The 20,885-nt window shown below is 38.8% G+C and overlaps 2 pseudogenes; both read left to right on the top strand.

Moving 5' to 3' along the window:
* Positions 1 to 8,401: 8,401 nt before the first annotated feature.
* LOC130886029 (zinc finger protein 844-like) lies at positions 8,402 to 10,714 on the top strand (annotated as a pseudogene).
* An 84-nt stretch (positions 10,715 to 10,798) lies between these two features.
* On the top strand, positions 10,799 to 11,875 carry LOC130886073 (zinc finger protein 844-like; annotated as a pseudogene).
* The last annotated feature ends 9,010 nt before the right edge of the window (positions 11,876 to 20,885 follow it).

Below are 20,885 nucleotides of genomic sequence, written 5' to 3'. Positions count from 1 at the left end.
TATTCTATTTCTGCCTACCAGGGAGATTCATGCATCTCTCCTAGAGCTGTTGTTACTTAGCCTGTCTGTGTCTATGGATTATACTGTGATTAACTGTGATTACTGTGATTATACTTTACTTAACTGCTAATATCCACCTATAAGTGAGTATTTTTCCATGTGATTCTGGGTTTCCTCACCTAGGATATTAAAAAATTCAAGAAACTAGACAATAACAAAGCAAATAATCCAATTATAATGGGGAATACCTCTAAACAGAATTCTCAGTAAAAGAATCTAAAGTGACTGACAAACACTTGAAGACATGTTCAACATCTTTAGCCATCAGGAAAATGAATATCAAGATTTTATCTTACACCTGTTAGATTTGTTAAGCTCCATAATACAAGGGATAGCTAATGCTGGCAAGGACATGTGGCAAGGGGATTCATTGTAGGAGTGCAAACTTGTACAGCCAATGTGGAAATCAACATGCAGTCCTCAGGAAGTTGTAAGTCAATTCACCTCAAGACCCAGCTATACCACTCTTGGACATATATCCAAAAGATCCTACCACAATGACATTTGCTCAACTGTGTTCAGAGTGGCATGGTTCATAAAAGACATAGACTGCTGTATCTGGGAGAGATTGTGTTGATGATTGATGTGAGAAGGCTCCTCCAATGAGGGTGGCAATATTCCTAAGAAAGTGGGTTTGGGCTACAAAAGGGAGCTATCTTAGCATGAATGAAAGAGTGACTAGGCAAGAGAGAAAGCCAGGAAACAATCTTTGTCCATGGATTTTTCCATTCAACTATTAACTTGATTTTCTATCCTAAACTCTGAAAATGATGAAGTCAGATTACCCCACTCGTTGTCTGAGCTGGTTTTGGTTAGAGGATTTAATCAGAGCAACATAAATGCAAGTTAGGACAAAGAAATGGAAAACCAAAAGTAATATTGTTGCTAGGCAGAACCTGGCAATGATGCCTCTTGAAAGAGTGTAGAAGATATCTAGACTTTAGGTGGTAAAAAAATATAGAAAGTAGTACACAGAACTAAATTGGCTGTTCTTATAGGACCAGGAAGACAGAAATGTTAAGAGGAATGCCAGAAATTAGAGATTGAGATCATAGGATTTCAGTTGGAAATGAGAGACTCCATAACAGATTAAGTTAGAGGTTATTTGTGTGATATTTTGGCTCCAAAATCTTTCTGTCTATTACCTGGAAATTTAGTAAAGCACAATTTAAAAAATGGGCTGATTCCTTAAATGAAATATTGGATCTGTTGGATGGTTATTACTGATGATTCATTCAGGTCTACAGTAAAAAGAAAACAAGTGGGGCTGAAATAAATGAAAATGAAAAGGTAGTTTCAGGTGGCAACCAATTACTGAAAGAAGCAGGGATTTTCAAGGAGTTTATTACTATTATAGAGAAGGCCTTTGCCATGGAATGGAAGTCTAGCAAGGTGCTCCAAGAGTAAGACTCCATCCACATAAACCTTCAATTTATGTAAGGAGTAAGCAAAGTGATTCCTAATCCTAGGAAGCAATTTCATACAAAATCTGCTACACCTGTGGTCCAAGTGTGTTAGTGTCTGTCAATTAAGAAGTTAAGCTTTTCAGGACCACTCATCATGTGCTGGTCCTGGAAACAAGAAAGAATCAAAATTTAAGGTACTGGGTTTTTAGTTTGTGGTTACAACTCAGCATTGTTACTGGCATCCTTGTTTGGCAGAGACAGAAACTCAGTGAAGAGATTGTGAGAGTTCATGCCATGAAGCTATGAGGATAAAACCTGTTGTTGTTTTTACTCCTTTGGAGGTCTGCCACCCAGCTCTCAAAAAGTGACATACACTGAGGCTTATTATTATTATTATTATAAATTTCTTGTCTTAGGTTGTCTTGTTTCTAGCCAGCATTTCTAAACTAATTGTCCCATCTACCTTTTGCCTCTGGGCTTTTATCTTTCTCTATTCTGTATAATTTTTTTTTACTTCTTACTCTATGGCTTGCTGTGTAGCTGAGTCACTGGCCCATGCTTTTCTCTCTTTTTCTTGGTCATCCTTCCTTTTTTCCTCCAAGATTTCTCCTCCTGTTTATTCTTTCTGCCTGCCAGCCCTTCTTATACTTTCCTACCAAGCTACTGACTGTTCATTAGGCCAAATAGGTATTTTAGACCAGCCCAGTATCATAGCTTCACAGAATTATACAAATGCAACATAAAATAATGCAACACATATTTGTATCATTGAAACAATTGTTTCACAACATAAACAAATATAACACATCTTACAATACTATTCCACAACAGCCAGGGTTGTATTTTGATACAGCCTAGGTTGCATTTTGATACCAAAAGATATTGAGATGCCTAAACTATAAAACATCTTCTGTGGAGAACTAGCTGAATATAGGGAGTGAAATTAGCCACAGAGATATATGAAAAGAAGTAGGGCTGGGTGGTGGTGGTACATGCCTTTAATCCCAGCACTTAGGAGACAGAGGCAGGTGGATCTCTGTGAGTTTGAGTCCAGCCTGATCTACCAGAGCTAGTTCCAGGACAGGCTCTAAAGCTACAGGAAAACCCTGTCTCAAAAAAACCCAAAAAATAGATTCAAGGATAGGGCCTTCTAAGCCCTTTGAAACTGAAGCCTTGTGTATCTGAGACAGAGCTACAGAATTTGATATTTGTCCTGCTATGCTTCAGTCTTGCCTTGGTTCAATCTTCCCTCACTATATCTCCATTTCTCTATTTTGGAGTGTAAATGGTGTTCTATACCATTGTATGTTGGAAAGATGTAACTTGTTTTCTGATTTTTACAAGATGTTATTTGCTGTGGGACACTGGTCTTGTACCTTGCAAAGATTTGTCACTTGTATTAGTTTAATAAAATGCTGATTAACCAGTAACCAGGCAGCAAGGATATGTGGGGTGACCAGAACAGGAGAATTCTGGGAAGAGGAAAGGCTAAGTCTGCAGTCACACCCAGACATAGAGGAAACAAGATGAGAATGTGTCACTGATAAAAGGCACCAAACCATGTGGCTAACACAGACAAAAAATGTACTAATGTAAGATGTGAAAATTAGTTAATAAAAAGCCTGAGCTAATAGGCCAACAAGTTTATAATTAATGTAGACCTCTGTGTGTTTCTTTGGGACTGAATGACTGAGACTGGGTGGGACAGAAACCTCTGTCCACAAGTCACTGTCAAGTGATTGTTTTGAGCATCAGAAGAGACTTTTAACATTTGAACAGTGTAGGGGCTATTGCAGACTATGAGTATCATTGAAATGACTAAATTAATTTTCTTCTTGGATGACCATAAGCCTCTAGTGACACAGGTCAGAATTTAATTGATTGAATGAAAACCTCCAAGATAAGAAGATATATTTTAACATGTGCCTCTTCTTGATAACTTTCATTTGATTACTTGTGAAATCATTAGTAGGAGGAGCCTCTCTGGATGAAATCTCTCATTGGGGCTGTGATATGATATAGTAAAGAGGGCTACTTATTTGTTCCCAGCTGCTCAGCCCTGAAATAATCACACAGGAACTGTATTAATTAAATCACTGCTTGGCCTTTTAGCTCTAGCTTCTTATTTAAGGCTAACTCTTACATTTTAATTTAACCCATTTCTATTAATCTGTGTATCACTATGTGGCTGTGGCTTACTAGTTAAAGTTCCCAGCAGCTGTCTCTGGCAAGGCTACACAACTTCTCTCTGACTCCGCATTCTTCCTCCCAGCATTCAGTTTAGTTACCCCCCCCACCTACCTAAGTTCTGCCCTATAGCTCTGCTAGAGGCCCAAAACAGTTCCCTTATTAAATAATGATAATCACAGCATAGGGAGAGGAATTCCATATCGCCTCCCAATTCTTCAACTCCATCAGAGATTCCAGAAGGATATAATATTACCTAGGTAAACAGGAAGTGTATTGTAAGCAACTTCCAAAACTCTAGAAATGACAAAGACATCTTGTTGCCTGGACAGTCACCCAAAGTTCTTCTGTGTTGTTGGGGGCATCCAATCTTCAGCCCACAGGTCCATACTATCAAGCAGACTTTTCCATAAAGTAGGAAATTTGAAGATCTGTTCTGCCTTGCAATGGAAAAGTCCATCAGTTGCTTTCTTCTGTGTCCTGCAGAATGTCTGGCAGACTCTTTCATGAATCAGGAACCCTGTGAGTCCTGCATGTCTAGTTTATCAAGCAGTCCTGCCTAGAGCAGTTTCTTACCCAAACGGCTAACAAACTTCATAAGGAGCCTCTTCGATGCTGATCATCCTCTTGAAGAAGATTGGTGCTGCCAAGAGCAGATGTGTCTCATTGTCATGAAAAATCTTAAGCTCTTAAAACATTTTAAAGGTCATTTTCTGAAAGTCTCTGAAAGATTTGAAGAATCCCTATCTATCTGAAATACACTTCCGTACATCTAGAAAATCTAACTAACATGCTACAAACTTGACTATCACTATAATAGATGACTCTCTATTTACCTATATTTTAATTATACATTACATTTTTAAATAAGCTGCACAAATACAATGCCTTAATCAAGAGCAGAAATACATATAATAAAATTGACCTTAAATTAGTATCAATAAACCAAGGTTTATACCAATGCAAATCTCTATAGCACATCCCCTTTTAAATGTAACAAACATTTATGAACAGTATTTGGGAGTATGGGCATAGTTCTCTCCAAACTGTTTCCTGCTCTTTATTTGGTGAAGTAATTTTTTGGGTGTGTTCATAGTGACCTTTTGGGCAGTCTTGATTCATCAAACCACATTAGTCTCAAAGGATTCCACAGGTTCTCATCCTCTGTGGAAAAAAAAGGAGAACCTCTTTTCCAAAGCAACAAATCCTTAGACCCAAATTCTGAAGACATGATACCTTTAAAGTATATATGTTGGTTACTTAACTCCTTTACAGTCAAAAAATTCAAAGAAAACACAATAATATGCATAATCCAGACACTCTGTATATAGTCCATGTTTATGTGGCCTTTTTTATTCTATTACTTTTTAATATTTATTTTATTATCTTTACTCCTTTAGTTTATGATTGTCTATACTCTGTCTCTTTAAAGACTTTGTTTCATTTTTATAAACCATTTACTTCTTTTTATAACTTTCTATATTTTTCTTCTCTCTCCCAAGCCTATGTACAATTTTTAAATACACCATGTCTCATTTAGAGGTCTTTTATGTATGAATCTGTCCTATTGTGTATCTGTAATTCTTTACTGTTTAGGAGTGCTTCTTAAAATGCTAAGCACTTTTGAACTTAAGCTGTGCCATTGGTAGAGCAAATACGGCCTGCCTGCTTGCTCCACCCAGTCCAACATGGCAGAGGCATGCTTGCTGCCTCTGAGAGCCATATACATTGCCCCATTTGCAGGCATACAGGGGATCTAAGTTGCCAGTAGCAATCTGCTCACAGATCCCATAGCCAGTCCTCCAGAAAGTCAGAGTTCACAGTGGCAGCATGGCCCAGAAAGCTGGCATTTCAAAATGGTGCATGTGGTGGTGGCAAATGAATGTAGACAGATTATATAGATATATACAGCTTTAATAAGGAAATAGACTTACAGGACCACAGGTTCCCGCGGAGCACTGGAAAAGTGGAGCAAAAGAAAAGGGCCTGCTGGGCTCACGCCCGGCAGATTTATCCGTAAACATTAGCCCGTGGCGAACACGCCCCCAATGGGTGGGGCTATGTCCCTACAGGCAGCTTTTTTCCTGCTCTCTCTAAACCAGAAAAACATCTCTTAGAGGAGCCGCAGCATGTCACCAGTAAGCAAAGTCCATTTGGGGAAATAAATGTGGCTAAATTTTATTTTTTTAGTGTATAGAATTCCATTCCAAGCTCTCTAAGATTTAAGTGGATTTTAGTTGGCCACATGAGCACCAGTTTGTTGCGGGAAGCCACTTGTTAGTTCCCAGCTGCTCAGCCTTGAAATAATCACACAGAAACTGTATTAATAAATCACTGCTTTGCCCATTAGCTCTAGCTTCTTACTGGCTAACTCTTACGTATTAATTTAACCAATTTCTATTAATCTGTGTATTGCCATGTGGCTGTGGCTTACCAGGTAAAGTTCTCAGCATCTGTCTCTAGTGGGGCTACATGACTTCTCTATGACTCCGCCTTCTTTCTCCCAGCATTCAGGTTAGTTTTCCCCACCTACCTAAGTTCTTTCCCATAGCTCTGCTTTAAGCCCAAAGCAGTTCCTGTGTTTACCAATTATAATCACAGCATACAGAAGGGAATCCCACAATATGAGTTTCTGTAGCCTCAACCCATTTCCTGTTCTTTGTGCCTACCATGTTGTGGTTGAAACTAATCAGTCAGCTTTCTTCTTTTGCTGTCATAACTTCCCCACCATCATAAATTCTAACACTAAATCACACAAGATTCAGTGGAATTAGCTGCTATTTTGTGCCTAGGTGGTTTAGTAGCCCACTGTTTTCATTTTTGTTTGTTTATTTTTGAAGACAAGGTTTATCTTTGTAGCCCTAGCTGTCCTGAAAGTAGCTCTATATACCAGGCTGGCTTCAAACTCAGAGATCTTTTGACTCTGACTCCCAAGTGCTGGGATTAAAAGTGGGCCAGCATTCCTGGCTTTTAGTTTTTTATATTGTTGTAAGATGGTTTTGTTCTTATCAAGCATATGCTGTTGTACTGAGCTTCACCCATATCTTGAATTTTAAAATTTGTCAGAGGGTTTCATTATGTTTCCCAGAATGGCATGTATTCATGACATTAATACTGCCTGTGCCTTCTGAGTCATTGGAATGCAGGTGCATAAACTTCTTCCTGCCTGTTTTGCTTGTTTTGAATTTTTATTTTAAAAAGAATATTTTTGTAGTAGGAGGAGGGTGGCCCTTTGTTCCCTTCTTGGTGACGAAGATGGGATTGCTTGTCGTCCTGGCTAGCTTACACCCAAAATAATCACACAGAAGTTGTATTAATTTAAACACTGCCTGGTCCATTATCTGTAGCCTCTTATTGGCTAACTCTCACATATTGATTTAACCCATTTCTGGTAATCTGGATATCACCATGAGGTTGTGGCCTACCAGGAAAGATGAAGCATGTCTGATATTGGCACCTCCATGGTGGTTCTCTATGACTCTGCCTTCTTCCTTCCAGAATTCAATTCTGTCTACTCTGCCTACCTCTAAGTATTTTATCTGTATGCATGGATATGCACCATGTGAGTACCTGGTCTTTACATTGATCAAAAGATGGTATTAGAAACCCTAAGCTGGGAAAAATAGATAGTTATGATCCCTCATGTAAGTCCTTGAGCCCACCTGTATGCAAGACCAGGAGGACTATTTACTGTTGATCTATCTTTCCTGCTCTGTGTTGATTATTTATAATCAGCATATTAATTGCTATTGTTCTCATTTGTCAATTTGTAACTTTAAACACACAGTGCTTTTAGTAAAATCTTATTTACATTGCAGTTAAAATTGGGATACTTCAGGTTTCTTGTAGATGAATAAAGAGTTCAAGTGAATGCATAACTCTTTGTAGAAACTTCAGCAAAAACCTATGAGTTATTTCTTTTATATTTGTTTGATTTTTTTATGTGAAACAGATATTTAATATGTATTTCTTGCTGTCCTAGAAGTGATTGCATAGACTAGGCTGGTATTCAACTCAGAGGAAGATAGATATACATGCCTCTTCCTTCTGAGTACAAGGATTGGAGGTATGATTCAGTACATCTGGCTTTTTCATCTTATTTTTCTTTTTTTGTAGTTAGGAATTAATCTTTCATACAGTTTCTCTTATCTGTACTCTGTACTCTTGATCTGTTTACATATCTTTCATTGTTGGTTATTAGGCATTTCTCTTCAAAGGGTTCAGAAATGACAGAGGTGAGCCTCCTATTCATTTTGCTTCTAAAGTGACTTGGTGATTAAATTATGATGTCTCTGTCATGGAATAAGTATGGGGAGCACCAGAATTATATGACTATACTGTCAAAGAAGTATACATTTACAGTGTTGTGAAAATCATGCTTTTGGTTGTACACATGTATGGGATATTTTAGAATACAGTGACCTATGATGATGTGCATGTCAACTTCACTTGGGAAGAATGGATTTTTCTGGATCCTTCCCAGAAGAATCTCTACAAAGATGTGATGGTGGAGACCTACAGAAACCTCACTACTATAGGTAAGGCTGAATTATCTTTCATGTTTCAAATAAGGAGACAACTGTTCATTGGTTAATGGTGCTCTTTTGTAATATGATTGAGAAAGAAGAATGGGGTAAATAAATCAGGCATGGTTGTAAGGTTTGCTACAAATGGTAGCTAAATTTTTTTACAATTTTTAATATATAATGTCTGGCACTATATTTTAGGATACAGTTGGGAAGACCATAATGTTGAAGAACATTGTCAAAGTTCTAGAAGACATGAAAGGTAATTTTAATTTATAAATATACAAATATACCTCTGAAGAATTGTAATGCATCCTATATGTTTTAAACAAAAGCAGCAGTGTAAATAATAACATGCATTGATAATTATTAAATTCTCACAAAATTATATACCTTAATTTCAGATAAGTAAACTGCATTTGCAAGTCATTTTTTTAAGAAAGAAGTCAAGGAAACAATGCCTTAACTTATATTACCATTTGAATCATAATACAATGAGAACTATACTGTAAAATTGTCTCTCTGTTTATTTCATATTATTCATATTATAAAAGATATACATGTTGAAAAGATAAGTATATCTCTAAAACTCTTTATTACACTACTAGTCCATAGAAAAGGTAGTTTAAACCATATACTTGTGACTGTGTTAAGTTTAGTGAGGGGGCAGTCATGAATCAAGGGGCAGCTGTTGTGGAGAGGCCTTAATCCAGATGCCACAAGTCTATGAGGACATAAAGTGTGAACTCAATGTGGAAATCTTGTATCTGTTATTCGTCCTTTACTAGGTATATCATATGTTACTATGGATACAAGCCACATGAGCATAGGGATGTGAAAAGATACAGCATACCTCTCTCTCAGAACAAACAGAAGATATGTAGCAGTCTCCATGTTGAGTATACTTGTAGAATTTGATGTAAAAGTATACAAGTAATTGGTTTTATAGCCTCATTGTTAATATATCAACAATCTCACACTTCAGAAAAGCACCATGAGTACTAGGACTGTATAAATATTTCTGTTTGTCCTAGTTCACTTAGCAAATGTAGTATCACTAACAGTATAGGAAACGTTATGAATGCAATAAGAGTGGTAAAGCTCTGAGTTTTTTCAGTTCTCTTCAAATACATGAAAATTCTCATATAGAAAAAAGATTCTGTAAATGTGAATCATGTATCATCAAAGATGAAAAGCAAGCCTTAATAAAGGGGAAAAACAAAATTGTAAACATGGTAATAAAACGTTAACATAGACAGGCTCCAAAACCACAGAGAAACCCTGTCTCAAACAAACAAACAAACAAACAAAAACAACAAAAAAGTTAACATATAATTCCTCTTTAAAATAGGACTAAATTGTAAAATTAATTAATACAGATAAAAAATTCAACAATGTATTAAATGTAGTAATGCTTTCACATGTACCATTATCATTGTAGGCATGAAAAAAGTCAAACTAGAGAGAAAACTTCTGTATATACTCAATGTATTAAAGCCATTACATGTGACAGTCATCTTCACATGCATGAAAAAACACATACTAGATTAAAACCCTATGAAGGAAATGAGTGTGGTAAAGCCTTTTCACATCACAGTCATCTTCAAATGCATAAAAAGACATACACTGGAAAGAAACACTATGAATGTTATAAGTGTGGTAAAGCCTTTGCATGTCACAGTGATCTTCAAGGGCATGAAAGAACCCATACTGGAGAGAAACCCTACGAGTGTAACCAGTGCGGTAAAGCCTTTGCATGTCACAGTAACCTCCGAAAGCATAAAAGAACCCATACTGGAGAAAAACTCTATAAATGTAATCAATGTTTTAAAACCTTTGCACATCACAGTACTCTTCAAACACATGAAAGAAGCCATACTGGAGAGAAACCCTATGAATGTAACCAGTGTGGTAAAGCCTTTGCATGTCACAGTCATCTACAAAGGCATGAAAGAACACATACTGGAGAGAAACCCTATGAATGTAATCAATGTGGTAAAGCCTTTGCATGTCACAATTATCTCCAAAAGCATGAAAGAACTCATACTGGAGAGAAACCATATGAATGTAACCAGTGTGGTAAAGCCTTTGCACGTCACAGTCATCTACAAAGTCATGAAAGAACCCATACTGGAGAGAAACCCTATGAATGTAATCATTGTGGTAAAGCCTTTGCATGTCACAGTAACCTCCGAAAGCATAAAAGAACCCATACTGGAGAGAAACCCTATGAATGTAATCATTGTGGTAAAGCTTTTACATGTCACAGTCATCTTCAAAGGCATCAAAGAAGCTATACTGGAGAGAAACCGTATGAATGTAACCAGTGTGGTAAAGCCTTTGCATGTCACAGTCATCTACAAAGGCATGAAAGAACCCATACTGGAGAGAAACCCTATGAATGTAATCAGTGTGGTAAAGCCTTTGCATGTCACAATTATCTCCAAAAGCATGAAAGAACCCATCCTGGAGAGAAACCCTATGAATGTAATCAGTGTGGTAAAGCCTTTGCATGTCACAATTATCTCCGAAAGCATAAAAGAACCCATACTGGAGAAAAACCCTATGAATGTAATCAGTGTGGTAAAGCCTTTGCATGTCACAGTGATCTTCAAAGGCATGAAAGAACCCATACTGGGGAGAAACCCTATGAATGTAACCAGTGTGGTAAAGCCTTTGCACGTCACAGTAATCTACAAAGTCATGAAAGAAGCCATACTGGAGAGAGGCCCTATGAATGTAATCAATGTGGTAAAGCCTTTGCACGTCACAGTCATCTACAAAGTCATGAAAGAACCCATACTGGAGAGAAACCCTATGAATGTAACCAGTGTGGTAAAGCCTTTGCATGTCACAGTAACTTCCGAAAGCATAAAAGAACCCATACTGGAGAAAAACTCTATAAATGTAATCAATGTTTTAAAACCTTTGCACATCACAGTACTCTTCAAACACATGAAAGAAGCCATACTGGAGAGAAACCCTATGAATGCAACCAGTGTGGTAAAGCCTTTGCACGTCACAGTCATCTACAAAGTCATGAAAGAACCCATACTGGAGAGAAACCCTATGAATGTAACCAGTGTGGTAAAGCCTTTGCATGTCACAGTAACTTCCAAAAGCATAAAAGAACCCATACTGGAGAAAAACTCTATAAATGTAATCAATGTTTTAAAACCTTTGCACATCACAGTACTCTTCAAACACATGAAAGAAGCCATACTGGAGAGAAACCCTATGAATGCAACCAGTGTGGTAAAGCCTTTGCACGTCACAGTCATCTACAAAGTCATGAAGGAAGCCATACTGGAGAGAGGCCCTATGAATGTAATCAGTGTGGTAAAGCCATTGCACATCACAGTGATCTTCAACAGCATGAAAGAACCCATACTGGAGAGAAACCCTATGAATGTAACCAGTGTGGTAAAGCCTTTGCATGTCATAGTAACCTCAGAAAGCATAAAAGAACCCATATTGGAGAGAAGCATTGTGTATGTAATTAGTGTGGTAAAGGCTTTGTTTATCATAGTCATCTTCAAAGACATGAACTAACACATACTGGAGAGAAACCCTATGAATGTAATGAGTGTAGTAAAGCCTTTGTACTTCACAGTACTCTTCAAATGCATAAAAGATCACACACTGGGAATAAACTCTATGAATGTAATCAGTGTGGTAAAGCATTTGCATGTATGAATAATCTAAATCATGAGAAAAAATCATACTGCAGAGAAACCCTATAAATGTATTCAGTGCGGTAAAATTTTGTGCTTTATATATGAGTAAAATTTTTGTGTGCAACAATCTTTTAAAATCTTTGCATATTACAATAGACATTGACTACCTGAAATAAAAAAGAGGACTTCTTATTATAAAGTATTTGGTCAGATCTTTAGCCAAAACATTTATAATCAGCTACAAGTGATTTGGTATTCCCCTCTGTATGCTGTGAATGTATTTTGTTGCCTTTGTTTAATAAAAAAAAAAAAGCTGCTTCGGGTCTATGGCATGGCAGAATAGAGCAAGGCAGGAATTCCAAGCAGAGATAGAGGAAAAAAGAAAGTGGAGTCAGACTCCATGTATCTGCTGAAGGAGACAGATGCCCTGGAATCTTACTGGTAAATCACAAGTCTTGTGGTAAAATACAAAATAATAGGAATGGGTTAATTTAACATGTCAGAGTTAGTTAATAAGAACTCTAAGCTGGCTGGACGGTGGTGGTGCACACCTTTAATCCCAGCACTCGGGAGGCAGAGGCAGAGGCAGGTGGATCTCTGTGAGTTCGAGGCCAGCTTGGTCTACAAGAGCTAGTTCCAGGACAGGCTCCAAAGCCACAGAGAAACCCTGTCTCAAAAAACAAAAAACAAAAAACAACAACAACAAAAAAAACTAAGCTAATAGGCCCAGCAGTGTTTTAATTAATATAGTTTCTGTGTGATTATTTTAGGTCTAGGCAGCCAGGAATGAACAAGGATCTTCTGCCTACAACACAGGGCTATTTCTTCTGTAGAAATAAATTTGACAGTGTTAACAATTTTTTTCAAGCATTATGATGTCATTTTTATACTGTTTGTACTTACAAACTCATGGTAAAATGAACTTAGGAATTTATGAAGTCCTGTGTGTAGGGTAAATGGGCCAGTCAAAGAAACATATCCTGACTCTGAAATCAGAGCCAGTGAAATACATAATTTTGACTCTGAAACTGGAGACAAAGAAATACATCCTGACTCTAAAATCAAAACAAGGAAATACACTTTGTTTCTGAATCCAGAGCCAATGAAAGAAACACCTGACACTGAAACCAGACTTAAAGGACTCTAAAAGGCCAGTGACAGAACACACTTTGACCCTAAAACAAGAGCCAAAGAAACACACTCTACCCTTGACCAACTGAGCACAAAACCAGCTCATCCCTAAGCTCAAGATCTACCAACCCCTGAGTGTTGAAATAAGAGCAGTGGTGCTGCGTCCCCAACACCCGGCCGCCCGCATGGCTTTACCCAAAATAATTACACGGAAACTGTATTCTTTTAAACACTGCTTGGCCCATTAGCTCCAGCCTCTTACTGGCTAGCTCTCATATCTAGATTAACCCATTTCTAATATTCTGTGTAGTACCATGAGCTGGCTTACCAGGGAGAATCTTAACCTGCGTCTGTCTGGAGTGGGAGAATCCTGGCGACTCCCTGACTTGGCTTCTTTCTCCCAGCATTTTCTTCTGTTTACTCCACCCACCTAAGGTTTGGCCTATCAAATGGGCTAAGGCAGTTTTCTTTATTAGTTAACCAATGAAAGCAACAGATAAAATACAAGAACCACCTCCATCATTTCCCCTTTTTCTGTTTAAACAAAAAAGAAAGGCTTTCACTTTAACATAGTAAGATTACACATAGCAAAACAGTTATCAAGCAAGAATTACAGTTATAATATTTATATCTATTTTATCATAACTAAGGAAAACTATAACTATCTATCCATTCTTCAACTCCATCAAAGACTCCAGAAGGATATAATATTACCTAAGCAAACAAGAGATCCAAAACTCTAGAAATGACAGAGACATCTCACTGCCTGGACAGTCACCCAAAGTTCTTTTGTACTGTTGGGGCATCCATCTTCGGCCTACAGGCCCATAGTATCCAGCAGACATTTTCATGAAGCAGGAAATTCCAAAGACAGTTCAGTCACTTTCTGCTGTGTCCTGCAGAATGTCTCACAGACTCTTTCATGAGTCAGGAACCCCGAAAGACCATCTCACCTTTAGGCAAGTTCAGTAGTCCTCTCTCTGAGGGTTCCCTGTGTCCAGTTTATGCAACAGTCCAGGCAAGAGCAGTTTCTTGCCCAAATGGCTATCAAACTCCATAAGGAGCCTCTTCGATGCCCATCTTCCTCTTGAAGTAGATTGGTGCTGTCAGGAGCAGACGTGTCTCATTGTCATGAAAAGCCCTAAGTTATTAAAATATTTTAAATGCCATATTCTGTTGTCTTTGAAAGATATGAAGAATGTCTATCCAACTGATATATATATATATATATATATATATATATCCAGAAAATCTAACTAACATGACTACAAGCTTGACTATTATTCATGATTATCCATCAACAACCTATATTTCCTAATTATACATTACATTTTAAAAATGAACTACACAATCACAATACCTTAATCAAGATCAGAAATACATATACATATAACAAAATTGACCTTAAAATCCACACTAATGCAAATTATCCATATCTATATCATATCCCCCTTTAAATGTAAAAGAACATTTATAAACAATATTTGGGAACATGGGCACAGTTTTTTCTCCAAACTGCTTCCTGCTGAATGGGGGCGCTGTATTCAGATCTTTCATGGTGTAACCTGTGTGTCAGGGTCATCTCAGTCGGCAGTTGAGTGAAGTAATTTTCTGAAGGTGTTCACAGCAACCTTTCAGGAGGGCGTGGTCTATCATACCATATTGGGATAGACGCAATCCACAGGGTCGCATCCTCTGTGAAAACAAAAGAAGACCCTCTCCAAAGCATCATATCCTTAGACCCATATTCTGAAATCATAATACCCTTATATCCATTCTGGTTTAGCTTGGCAGCCCATATAATGAAATGTCTCTCTGCATTTAGCTCCTTTACAGTCAAAAATTTTAAAGAAAACATAATAATACAAAGAATCCAGACTCTCTGTGAATTTTCCATTTTTACATGGCTTATTTTTCTTTATTTCTTTTAATCTATAACTATCTGTACTCTGTCTCTTTAAAGACTTTACCCTTTTTTTAAGACATTAACTTTATTTTATATATATATATATATATTTTTCTCTCTCAAGCTTACGTACATTTATCCAACAGTGTCTGAATCAGTTCTATTGTGAATCTGTAATTTTTTTTACTATCCAGGAGCATTTCTTAAAATGTTAAGCACTTCTCAAAAACTTAAGTTGCACCATGTACAGATAATACAGTACCGCCTGTGTCCTGCTCAGTTCAAACCTTAACTGCGCTGTTATTATGGTAACTATGGTAGTTCCTGCCTGAGACCTGCACAGTTCAGCACCGCGGAGCTGAGCCCTCCTGCCTCAGAGCCATTTGGTGCCCCTGAGCCACACACAGTTCCAGGCACACAGCAGTCCACATTGCCATCAAGCAAGCCATAGCACTTTACTCCAAATGCTCCATTCAAAGACTCTGTATCCTGCAGGAGCCAGACAGAGATCGCGATGGCAGCACAGCCCAGAAAGCCAGCATTTTAAAACAGCCAGTTTTTTTCCTGCTGCTGAGTCAGGACAATTTCTTTGCTGCATGCAACCCACAAACAGCAAAAAGCTGTCTTAAATTCTCTCTGTGTCCTTTTTAAGCCCTCTCAGGTTTTACGTGGAGTTCATTAGCATGCTGGGCGCCACTCTGTTGAAATAAGAGCAGCGGGGCTGCGTCCCCAACACCCGGCCGCCCGCATGGCTTTACCCAAAATAATTACACGGAAACTGTATTCTTTTAAACACTGCTTGGCCCATTAGCTCCAGCCTCTTACTGGCTAGCTCTCATATCTAGATTAACCCATTTCTAATAATCTGTGTAGCACCACGATCTGGTGGCTTACCAGGGAGATCTTAACCTGCGTCTGTGTCTGGTGGGCGAATCATGGCGACTCCTGACTCGGCTTCTTTCTCCCAGCATTCTGTTCTGTCTACTCCGCCTACCTAATTTTCTGTCCTATTAAAGGGGCCAAGGCAGTTTCTTTATTACTTAACCAATGAAACAACAGATAGAAAGATGACCCACCTCCATCACCTGAGCATGAAATCCAGCCAATCACTGCATTGTTCAAGATCAGGGATTGACATCTAACCAATTCTCACCCTGAGAATCTTCTCCCTTGGAATACTCTGTGACTAAGAAGTTCTATGTAAGTCCTGGCAGAGATAGCCCCTCTCCTGGATTCTTCCCTTCCAAATAAATTTCTTGAATGAGTTTTGGGTGAAGACCTTCACTGTAGTGGTAAGAAACTGTAGTGGATTGGAACAGAGAAGCTTTGGTCACCTCTGCTGGCAAACTCCCTTAAAGGAGCAGGGCAGAAGTAGCAACTATTCACCAAAGACTGCAACATTTCTGCAAGTTTCCCATTAACTCCAGTGAAGCAGAGAAGTAACAATTTGGGCTGAAGCTGAGAAAAAAATTGACATCTCTGTTAGGAAACTCCCTAGTGGGGTGGAACAGAGAAGCATTGGGCACCTCTGTTAGGAAACTCCCTTAGGGAAGTGGAGCAGAACAGCCATGGACATCTCTGCTTTGAAGCTCTCTTAGCAGAATGAAGCAAGGCCCAGCTGTGATGGCTCTTTAGGAGAGGAGCAGTATTGCTACATTCTGCATGGAGAACATCTTCCACTGGGACACAGCCTCATGTATAGCCGGACTTCCCAATAGCCAGTATTTGTGAGGGACCATCTTTGACAAGTATACCACTTACCAAGGTAGGGACATGGGGATTAGAAAAATAAGTAAAGAGAATAAAGACACAAGTGAAAATAATAAAACAGAAGCATAGGACAGTACTGGGAGGGAGTTCCAGTGAATACTGTAAATCTGCCTGCATTTAATTTCCCATTATGTTTATACCCCAATACAATGGGGGGAAGAAGACAAAAGACTGCTTTAACACAATGCCAAGGACAACTAGAACAGTTACTTGCTTTAATACTTTGATCCATCAAGTCCTTAATTATTGAGAAAAACTTCTGTTATTCAGGCAGTGAACCAACCCTAGACCTAGGATCCTAAAGGCAGTCATCCCCTAGGCCAAACATCTTAATTCAAAAGAAGGAGCAGAAGTATGTTTGAATTCTCTCACCTTTGCTCAAGGGGGAGTGGATTTACCTGCCTGGGCCCTCTTAAAGTCCAAAACACAAAACAACCACACCTTAGGTCAGGGTGTGTAATCACACCTGTTAACAACTTTGCCCCCCTGAAACTCTGACCTGCAGACAAGGTGGAAATAGGCTCATGGTTTTGGCCCTCTACAAGGATACCTTTTCTTCTCATGGTTGTAAGTATCCAGTACACTTTCCCTTCACAACTATAAGTATGGCCTGACTTTTAACAATCAGGCTACCATTTTCTTCAGAGCCCTAGGTATCAGGCAACCTTCCGTCCACAGCTTCAGTTATAGCCAGACTTCTCAGCAGTCAGGATTCCTTTCTCCTTATAGCTGTAGGTGTCCAGTACACTTTCCCTTCACAGCTGTAGGTATGTCCTGACATAACAGTGAGAGTACCTTTCTCTTCAGAGCTATAACTATTCAGAATGCCTTTTCTCCACAATTTCAGGCATAGCCTGACTTAATAACAGTCAGGGTAGCTTTCCTATCAGCTGTAGATATCCAGGATTGTAGTTGAAGACTGCTCAGGAAGTTTCTGGAGCCATCTAGACCCAAATAGTCACACAGAAAATATATTAGTTACAACACTGTTTGGTCTGTTAGCTCAAGATTCTTAATGACTAATTCTTACATCTTAAATTAACCCATTTCTATTAATCTCACCACATGCTGTGGCTTATCAGTAATGTTCTGTTCTGGCATCTTTCTGCTTGAACAACTACATCTCTTTTATTTTACTCCACCTATTCTCTCTCTCTCTCTCTCTCTCTCTCTCTCTCTCTCTCTCTCTCTTCCAGCCTGACTATATTCTGCCTTGCTGTAGGCCAAACAACTTTTTTATTTACCAATGGTAATAAATCATGTTCACAGCATACAGAGGGGAATCCCACATCACAAGATACCTTCTCTTCACAACTGTAGGTATAGCCTGACTTCTGACAGTCAGTGTTGTAGGGAGGTTGCTTGTTGGTTCCGAGCCACCTGGCTAGCTTAGATATGAAATAACCACACAAACACTGTATAAATTAAATCACTGCTTGGCCCATTAGCTGTGGCTCCTTATTGGCTAAGTCTTACATATTAATTTAACCCATTTCTATTAATCTGTGCATGGCCATGTGGCTGTGACTTACTGGGTAAAATTCCCAGCATCTGTCTTCAGCATCTCCACTGCATCTCTCTTACTCTGCCCTTCTTTCTCCCAGCATTCAGTTCAGTTTTCCCTCCCTGCCTGCCTAAGTTCTGCCCTATCAACAAGCCAAGGCAGTTTTGTTATTCATTAGTGGTAATCACAGCACACAGAGGAGAATCCCACATCAGATCAGGGTATCTTTCTCTACACAGCTATAAATATCCAGACTACCTTCCTATCATAGCTGTAGGTATAGTCTGACTTCTGACAGTCAGGATAACTCCCTGCCCCCAGAGCTGTAACACTTGCACTATGAATTTAAACAATAATGTAACCTTTTTAGATTTTATATTTCTCTTCAATTAAATGGAATCACTGATTCAGGTATAAAACTTTATTGATTTATATTGGTTACTTTTCTGTTGTTGTGATAAAATGTCTAGGTCAACTTATAAAAATTAATTTGGCCTTTGGTTCCAGAGGGATACAGAATCTCTATGAAAGTGATATGGCAGCTGGGCAGTGGTAGTGCATACTTTTGATCCCACACTCAGGAGGCAGAGGCAGGTGGGTCTCTGTGAGTTTGAGGCCAGCTAGTTCTAGGACAGACTTGAAAGCTACAGAGAAACACTTTCTCAAAAAAGAAAAAGAAAGTGTTATGGCTATAAGTGTCTAACATGACAGCTAAAATAGGAAGCTAAGAACTCAAATCCTTAACCTACAGCATGAAGCAGAGAGTGTAAACTAGGAAAACCTACTCCCAGTGACTTATTTCCTCCAGCAGGACAGCATTCATGAGTCTTCCCAAATGATTCCATCAACTTAGAAGGATTGATTTCTCAGACTTCAAGCCTGCCTGATTGCTTCATGGTGAAGAAAAACTCTGTAAGTCATTAGGCGCCTTAATACCTATATTATAAGAATGAATTCTTACATGAGAAAAACTTTTATGAGTGAAAATATGTTTAAAGAGTTGTTTCATACTGATGAATATCTTGCATATCGCCATAGAACCTTCATCTAGCGATGGATGGAGATAGAGCCAGAGACCCACACTGGAGCACCGGACTGAGCTCCCAAGGTTATAATGAGGAGCAGAAGGAGAGAGAACATGAACAAGGAAGTCAGGACCATGAGGGGTGCACCCAACCACTGAGACAGTGGGGCCGATCTATTGGGAGCTCACCAAGGCCAGCTGGACTGCTACTGAAAAAACATGGGATAAAACTGGACTCTCTGAATGTGGCGGACAACGAGAGCTGACGAGAGGCCAAGGAGAATGGCACAGGAACTTTCATCTGGCGATAGATCGAGAGAGAGACAGAGACCCAAATTGGAGCAACGGTCTGAGCTCTTAAGGTCCAAATGAGGAGCAGAAGGAGGGAGAACATGAGCAAGGAAATCAGGACCACGAGGCGTGCATCCACCCACTGTGACAGTGGAACTGATCTATTGGGAGCTCTCCAAGGCCAGCTGGACTGGGACTGAATAAGCATGGGTTGAAACTGGACTCTCTGAACATGGCGGACAATGAAGGCTGATGAGAAGCCAAGGACAATGGCACTAGGTTTCGATCCTAATACATGAACTGGCTTTGTGGGAGCTTAGCCTGTTTGGATGCTCACCTTCCTGGGCCTGGATGGAAGTGGGAGGACCTTGGTCTTCCTGTAGGGCAGGGAATTTGGACTGCTCTTCAGTATCGAGAGGGAGGGTGAATGGACTGGGGGGAGGAGAAGAGGAGTGGGGATGGGGGAGGGGAGTGGGGGGAGGGGGCAATGTGTGGGAGGAGGGGGAGGGAAATGGGAAACGGGGAGCAGTTGGAAATTTTAATTAAAAAAGAATAAAAAAAAAACCAGAACAACAGCATAAAAAAAAAAAGAGTTGTTTTAATTGTGTGGGTATGTGAATGTGCATGCTGGTTTCTGATAATGTTAGACCCTAGGATTTTCTAGCAGAAATTACAAGGAGGTTGTCAAAAAAAACCAGACCTTGGTCCTGGTAGCATACATTTCTTAACTCCCCAGCCATGTTTCTAGTGCTCTAAATATTTTAAAGCCTATTTGTATCAATTAAAAGACAGAAATAGGAATAAACTCACATAAAAGGAAACACTTTCTGAAAATGATTTTGTAAAGGCTTTAGACATTACAGTTGTCTTCAGTTTCGAGAAAAAAATAATGTTCCATTTATTTATCATTGTAGCCTTGAAGGAAGTAAATTATTTACCATGCTCACTGAAGACTGATGGTAGAGATCACTGCATTGTGGTTTCCACTTTGAAACATTTGAGGTAGATACTAATAGTGTGTGACATGTGTGACAAATCCATTTAGTGAAGTTTATTTTGTGGTCCTTATATTTCTTCTGCGACTTTTGTTAATCTGTTGTGTTTTTACTTAGTGATAGGTATTTTTCTACTATAATGTGTAGAATGGTAACCCCATCATCTAATTGATTCATTTTTTTATCTAAATATCAGGCAGTGCGTGATCATACTTTTCAAGTAAGAGTATCTATGAAATGGTGGTGGGTTGTTGCTCCTAGTTTTGTTTTTCATATTTCCACAAATTCTCAAATTCCCTTGAGATTTTCTTGTTTGTTATTCAGTTTTGCTTAGATGTTAGTAATGATTCAGGGATACATTTGAACTCATGATCCTCATGTGTCTACCTCCTTAGTACAAGTCTAAGG

This window comes from Chionomys nivalis, chromosome 13 (assembly GCF_950005125.1).
Source record: "Chionomys nivalis chromosome 13, mChiNiv1.1, whole genome shotgun sequence".
NCBI classification, from domain to species: Eukaryota; Metazoa; Chordata; class Mammalia; order Rodentia; family Cricetidae; genus Chionomys; species Chionomys nivalis.
Note: the sequence above shows the minus strand (reverse complement) of the source record. Positions and strands in the feature narration are given on the sequence as shown.